The following is a 7,892-nucleotide window of genomic DNA, read 5'->3' as shown; positions in this document are numbered from 1 at the left end:
TACAGTAGAGGAGGCTGTGGATAGACATGTCAGAATGGGAATGGGATGTGGAATTAAAATGTGTAGCCACTGGGAGATCCTGCTTTCTCTGGCGGACAGAGCATAGGTGTTCAGCAAAGCGGTCTCCCAGTCTGCGTCGGGTCTCGCCAATATATAGAAGGCCACATCGGGAGAACCGGACGCAGTATATCACCCCAGCCGACTCACAGGTGAAGTGTCGCCTCACCTGGAAGGACTGTCTGGGGCCCTGAATGGTGGTAAGGGAGGAAGTGTAAGGGCATGTGTAGCACTTGTTCCACTTACAAGGATGAGTGCCAGAAGGGAGATCAGTGGGGAGGGATGGGGGGGAACAAATGGACAAGGGAGTCACGTAGGGAGAGTTAATGTAGAGATATAGATTTGGAGTCTGGGGTGGGGGGGGTGGTTTTTGCCACTCTTATGCTTTTGTACAATATTAAAAAGATTATCCAACATTTTTCCTGAAGTGATTATTATTATATAGTTCAAGCTAAAAAAATGCTTCCACACCATTCAGTTTTCATACAGAAGTCTCACAATGGCTCAAAGTTTGAGATAAGTAGTTGAGGCTAGGAAACCCTGGGAATAAACAAACCTCATTGCTCATTCCATAGTGTCACAAGGTTTTTGAAGATTATATTTAGGAGTATGCACTGGAAGTTATCTTGGCAGCCGAGTAACAATTGATGGCAGGTGTGACACAGATATCGAATACAAAATAGCAATGGCGAAAGAAGCTTTCCAAAAAATGAAGACCATATTAACAGACAGAAAGATGAGCACGTACACTAAAAACAGAATACTGCAGTGCTACATTTATTCTAATCTAATTTATGGAAGCAAGTGCTGGACCATTTCCCCAGCAATGGAAAAGAGACTAGAAGCAGCTGAATTATGGTTCTACAGGAGAATGTTAAAAATATCATGGACCACACACACACATTAAATGAAGAAGTTCTCAGAAGAGGCCAAGCAGTTCGATCACTCATACCAACAATAAGAGAAAGACAACTCAGATTCCTAGGTCACATCATGTAGAAAGATGAACTAGAAAAACTCATACTCTCTGGAAAGATCGAGGGGAGCAAACCTAGAGGAAGACCTCAGCTTATGTACATCAAAAGCATAGCCAGGTGGTTACACATCGAGGAGATGGAAGTCATCCAAAGAACAAGGGATAAATCTGTATGGAAAACTATGGTCACCAACATCCACATCAGATATGGTACCTAGATAGACAGACAGACTGGAAGTTAGACCAACTCTTGCTTAGTTTGATGTTGCAGTGTTTGCCAAGCTTGGCAATTTAGCTTGCAGCCATTTCATCAGCAGTCGAGGTGAGATCCTCAGAGCGCAGTTGTTGGTGCTTCTCTCTGGGAGTGGTCACATTTATATAGACCCCCATTTGTTTGTCTCAGTCGTGATTGACTACCTCTTTAGTTGACCTTTGAATTCTATTCGGCCATGTTTCTGGCTCTTCGGCATTCGTAGATAGCGCCAAGTTCAGCAAACACCAGAAGATCAAACACCCCACCCCGAGCTATCGATATTCACCACCACCTACATTTGTGTCCGGTGTTGGATGTGGAGGAATACATGACTAGGAATAACTGTATATCCTCATCCACCACCATCATTCTATTGGAATAACTACAGGTGTGAGGTTTCCTCTTCCAGTCACTGAGTTTCATTCATGGAACCATTTCTTGGGAATTCAGTACTGGGATGAACCTGAAGTTTACTAAAGCACCTCTGCTCTGTTTTTCCAGTGTTGCAGCCCATACTACCTGTCCACTTTGAGTGGCACAGGAACTGCTGCCTCACAGCCCCAAAAGACCTCAGCTCAGTCCTGGCCACTGCTGCTAGCTGTCTGAATTCCATGCATTCTCTCTGTGACCACTGACTTCCTCCTGGGGCTTTAGTTTCATTCCAAAATACAAAGATGTTTTAAAATGCTGGAGAAACTCCACAAGTCTGCAAACAGCTGTGGAGGGGAATAAACAGTCAATGTTTTGGGCTGAGACCCTCCCAGCATCTTAGCACATCCCTCTCCCCCATCACCTGGTCTCACCTACCACCTGTAGCTTGCACCAATTTTCCTCTGCCCTCCTTCTGCTCCCTTCCTGTCCACTCCTAATGAAAGGTCTTGCCCTAAAACACCAACTGTTTATTACCCTCCACAGATGCTGCCTGACTTGCTGAGTTCCTCCCATATTTTGTGTGCATTCCTTAAGATTTCCAACATCTGCAGAATCTCTTCTATTTGTTACCAAGAAATCAAGGTTGGTAGGTTAACTAGCCACTGTAAATTTAGTGCATAGAGTGAGATGAAAAAAATCAGGGGAGCTGAGGGAAGCATGGGGAAAATTTAAAAATCAGAATAGCATAAGATTATATAAATGAGTAGTTGATGTCACAGCATGCACTCACAGGACTGGACCCAGGTGCAGAGGATGGCAGACTCATTCTGTCATGATAGGCACTGGCAATGACTAGATCCAGGTGCAGACTCCCCATGAAAAGACAGAAACAAGAGGTTAGACATTGAAAAACCAACAGAGAATCAGTGACACAACCAAATGACACTGCAAGTCATAGCATTCTTCAAAAACATACAGGAAGACTCCACACCTGTCTGTCTGTATCTTGTTTTACAGCAGTTGGCATCCAGTTTAATGGTGCATTACCACCACCCTCTGCTCCAGAATGTGCACTAGACATACATTCTAAATCCCTTCACCCAATCACACACACAAACCTACACTTCACCCTCCCATCTTTGACCATCTTCTCCCTCTTCCCATGGGATAGAAGATGCAGAAGCCTGAAGCACATAGCACTCGGCTAGAGGACAGCTTCAGTCTTGCTGTTGTAAGACATTGCAAGACACATATTGGTTCCCTCGTACAATAAGATGAAATCTGACTTCACAATCTACCTCGGTTTGACTTTGCACCTTCTTGTCTCCCTGCTCTGCATTTTTTTCTGTAACTGTAACATTTAACATAGAACATAGAACAGTACAGCACATTACAAGCCCTTCGGCCCACAAAGTTGTGCCGACCCTCAAACCATGCTTCCCATATAAGCCCCCACCTTAAATTCCTCCATATACCTGTCTAGTAGTCTCTTAAACTTCACTAGTGTATCTGCCTCCACCACTAACTCAGGCAGTGCATTCCACGCACCAACCACTCTCTGAGTAAAAAACCTTCCTGTAATATCCCCCTTGAGCTTCCCACCCCTTACCTTAAAGCCATGTCTTCTTGTATTGAGCAGTGGTGCCCTCGGGAAGAGGCGCTGGCTATCCACTCTATCTATTCCTCTTATTATCTTGTACACCTCTATCATGTCTCCTCTCATCCTCCTTCTCTCCAAAGAGTAAAGCCCTAGCTCCCTTAATCTCTGATCATAATGCATACTTTCTAAACCAGGCAGCATCCTGGTAAATCTCCTCTGTACCCTTCCCAATGCTTCCACATCCTTCCTATAGTGAGGTGACCAGTACTGGACACAATACTCCAAGTGTGGCCTAACCAGAAACACAGGTCATCCCCCTTTGGGAGAGGAGAATATTACTCAGCAAACAGAAAGTTCAACCACCACCATTTAAACTGACATCAGTTCCAACAGCCTCCAAAATCATGTTTAAAAGTGTAGTTGAGGAAAAGATACTTCTTCCTTCCCCAATACACAGGATGACTGACAGTTCAGATATATTTATGTGCCATGTAAACAATTAGTCATTTTATCCTGGTGATTCAATAAACTTCAGTTTATAAATTTCCTGAAGAATTTGATGCAGGACATGTGCTCCAGGTTAATTTCAAGAAATACTTTGGATAATTTTTCATATTTAATGTTTGTTAGGATTCCCTGGCTGAATTTTTCAAAGATCTTGGCTGCCACTGCCTGACAATTACTTTCTACTTTGTTTGTTTCGTTGTTTTGTCCTGTCCTTGAAACACGTTGAGCTCATTTGTGCAAAGAATAATTATTATCTCTTTTCCAGACTGGAACAGTTAAGAGTCTTGAGAAAATTTACTTGTGTGAGATGTACTGGCTAAAATTCAGTTTCAGTAAAAATGGACCTTATTGTCCTTATTATATTACCCCTTGCAGAAGCCCTCTGTGGTCAAAGTTACTGTTTTACTGTCATAACAACAATAACAAAAGTACTTAATTGCTTATGGTAGGATTTCGTAGGTCATGTAAAATGAAAAATAAATGTAAATTTTGCTCTGGTCTAATTTTTGAATAAATGACATATTTTGGATGGTATGTGTTCAAGGTGGAGATCAGGGTAAAACAAATTCAATCAGGCAGTTTTAGATTTTGTCCAAGAATGTTTATATTTTCATTCATCTTCAGGAATTTGGCATCAGTAATAAGGTTTGCTTGTATTGCCTATACTTATTTGCTCTAGAGAAGGTGTTGGTGAGCAGCTTTCTTCAATCACTGATGTCCTGCCACTGAAAGTACATCAACAGTTTTGATTATTGTGGAGTTTAGGACTTGGGGTCATGGAAACAAGCTCTTCGCCCAATTCATCCATGCTGACCATGGTGATAGTCCCATTGCCTGTGCCCCTAAATTCTAACAAATCATGTACTTATCAAAATGTTTGTTAAATGTTTCTATTTTAGAGACATAGAAAACTTACAGCACAATATAGGCTCTTCGGTCCACAAAGCTGTGCCGAAGATGTGCCTGGAGGCTGTGGAAGTGAGCGAGGTCCTCAATGAATACTTCTCTTCAGTATTCACCAATGAGAGGGAACTTGATGATGGTGAGGACAATATGAGTGAGGTTAATGTTCTAGAGCATGTTGATATTAAGGGAGAGGAGGTGTTGGAGTTGTTAAAATACATTAGGATGGATAAGTCCCCGGGACCTGACAGAATATTCCCCAGGCTGCTCCACGAGGCGAGGGAAGAGATTGCTGAGCCTCTGGCTAGGATCTTTATGTCCTCGTTGTCCACAGGAATGGTACTGGAGGACTGGAGGGAGGCAAATGCTGTCCCCTTGTTCAAAAAAGGTAGTAGGGATAGTCTGGGTAATTATAGACCAGTGAGCCTTATGTCTGTGGTGGGAAAGCTGTTGGAAAAGATTCTTAGAGATAGGATCTCTGGGCATTTAGAGAATCATGGTCTGATCAGGGACAGTCAGCATGGCTTTGTGAGGGGCAGATCGTGTCTAACAAACCTAATAGAGTTCTTCGAGGAGGTGACCAGACATATAGATGAGGGTAGTGTAGTGGATGTGACCTATATGGATTTTAGTAAGGTATTTGACAAGGTTCCACACGGTAAGCTTATTCAGAAAGTCAGAAGGCATGGGATCCAGGGAAGTTTTGCCAGGTGGATTCAGAATTGGCTTGCCTGCAGAAGGCAGAGGGTTGTGGTGGAGGGAGTACATTTAGATTGGAGGATTGTGACTAGTGGTGTCCCACAAGGATCTGTTCTGGGACCTCTACTTTTCGTGATTTTTATTAACGACCTGGATGTTGGGATAGAAGGGTGGGTTGACAAGATTGCAGATGACACAAAGGTTGGTGGTGTTGCAGATAGTGTAGAGGATTGTCAAAGATTGCAAAGAGACATTGATAGGATGCAGAAGTGGGCTGAGAAGTGGCAGATGGGGTTCAACCTGGAGAAGAGTGAGGTGGTACACTTTGGAAAGACAAACTCCAAGGCAGGGTACAAAGTAAATGGCAGGATACTTGGTGATGTGGAGGAGCAGAGGGATCTGGGGATACATGTCCACAGATCCCTGAAAGTTGCCTCATAGGTAGATAGGGTAGTTAAGAAACTTATGAGGTGTTAGCTTTCATAAGTCAAGGGATAGAGTTTAAGAGTTGTGATGTAATGATGCAGCTCTATAAAACTCTGGTTAGGCCACACTTGGAGTACTGTGTCCAGTTCTGGTCGCCTCACTATAGGAAGGATGTGGAAGCATTGGAAAGGGTACAGAGGAGATTTACCAGGATGCTACCTGGTTTAGAGAGTATGCATTATGATCAGAGATTAAGGGAGCTAGGGCTTTACTCTTTGGAGAGAAGGAGGATGAGAGGAGACATGATAGAGGTGTACAAGATAATAAGAGGAATAGATAGAGTGGATAGTCAGCGCCTCTTCCCCAGGGCACCACTGCTCAATACAAGAGGACATGGCTTTAAGGTAGGGGGTGGGAAGTTCAAGGGGGATATTAGAGGAAGGTTTTTTACTCAGAGAGTGGTTGGTGCGTGGAATGCACTGCCTGAGTCAGTGGTGGAGGCAGATACACTAGTGAAGTTTAAGAGACTACTAGACAGGTATTTGGAGGAATCTAAGGTGGGAGCTTATATGGGAGGCATGGTTTGAGGGTCAGCACAACATTGTGGACCAAAGGGCCTGTAATGTGCTGTACTATTCTATGTTCTATGTTCTATGAACAGGTCCTTACCTTAGAAATTACCTTGGGTTACCCATAGCCCTCTATTTTTCTAAGCTCCTATCCAGGAGTCTCTTAAAAGACCCTATTGTATCTGCCTCCACCACGGTCGCCAGCAGCCCATTTCACGCACTCACCACTCTCTGCGTAAAAAACATACCCTGAACGTCTCCTCTGTACCTTCTTCCAAGCACCTTAAAACTGTGCCCTCTACTACTAGCCATTTCAGCCCTGGAAAAAAGCCTCTGACTATCCACACAATCAATGCCTCTCATCATCTTATACGCCTCTATCAGGTCACCTCTCATCCTCCGTTGCTCCAAAGAGAAAAAGCCGAGTTCACTCAAACTTTTCTCATAAGGCATGCTACCCAATCCAGGCAACATCCTTGTAAATCTTCTCTGCACCCTTTCTATGGTTTCCACATCCTTCTTATAGTGAGGCAACCAGAACTGAGCACAATACTCCAAGTGGGATCTGACCAGGGTCCTATATAGCTGCAACATTACCTCTCGGCTCCTAAACTCAGTCCCACAATTAATGAAGGCCAATACACCGTATGCCTTCTTAACCACAGAGTCAACCTGTGCAGCAGCTTTGAGTGTCCTATGGACTCAGACCCCTAGATCCCTCTGATCCTCCACACTGCCAAGAGTCTTACCATTATTACGATATTCTGTCATCATATTTGACCTACCAAGATTAACCACTTTACACTTATCTGGGTTGAACTCCACCTGCTATTTCTCAGCCCAGTTTTGCATTCTATCAATGTCCCACTGTAACTTCTGACAGCCCTCCACACTATCCACAACACCCCCAACCTTTGTGTCATCAGCAAATTTACTAATCCATCCCTCCACTTCTTCATCCAGGTCATTTATAAAAATCATGAAGAGTGACGGTCCCAGAACAGATCCCTGAGGCACTCCACTGGTGACCGACCTCCATGCAGAATATACAATCACTCTTTACCTTCTGTGGGTAAGCCAGTTCAGGATTCACAAAGCAATGTCCCCTTGGATCCCATGCCTCCGTACTTTCTCAATACTGGAAGCCTTGCATGGGATACCTTGTGAAATGCCTTGCTGAAATCCATGTACACTACATCTACTGCTCTACAATCATCAATGTGTTTAGTCACATCCTCAAAAAATTAAAACAGTCTCGTAAGGCACAACCTGCCTTTTACAAAGCCATGATGACTATTCCTAATCATATTATGCCTCTCCAAATGTTCATAAATCCTACCTCTTAGGATCTTCTTCATCAACTTACCAACCACTGAAGTAAGACTCACTGGTCTATAATTTCCTGGACTATCTCTACGCCCTTTCTTGAATAATGGAACAACATCCACAAACCTCCAATCCTCCGGAACATCTACCATCCCCATTGAAAATGCAAAGATCATCACCAGAGGCTCAGCAATCTCCTCCCTC

Source organism: Mobula birostris, chromosome 3 (assembly GCF_030028105.1).
Source record: "Mobula birostris isolate sMobBir1 chromosome 3, sMobBir1.hap1, whole genome shotgun sequence".
Taxonomy (NCBI): domain Eukaryota; kingdom Metazoa; phylum Chordata; class Chondrichthyes; order Myliobatiformes; family Myliobatidae; genus Mobula; species Mobula birostris.
The sequence above is the reverse complement of the archived record's forward strand: the minus strand, read 5'-3'. Positions refer to the sequence as shown.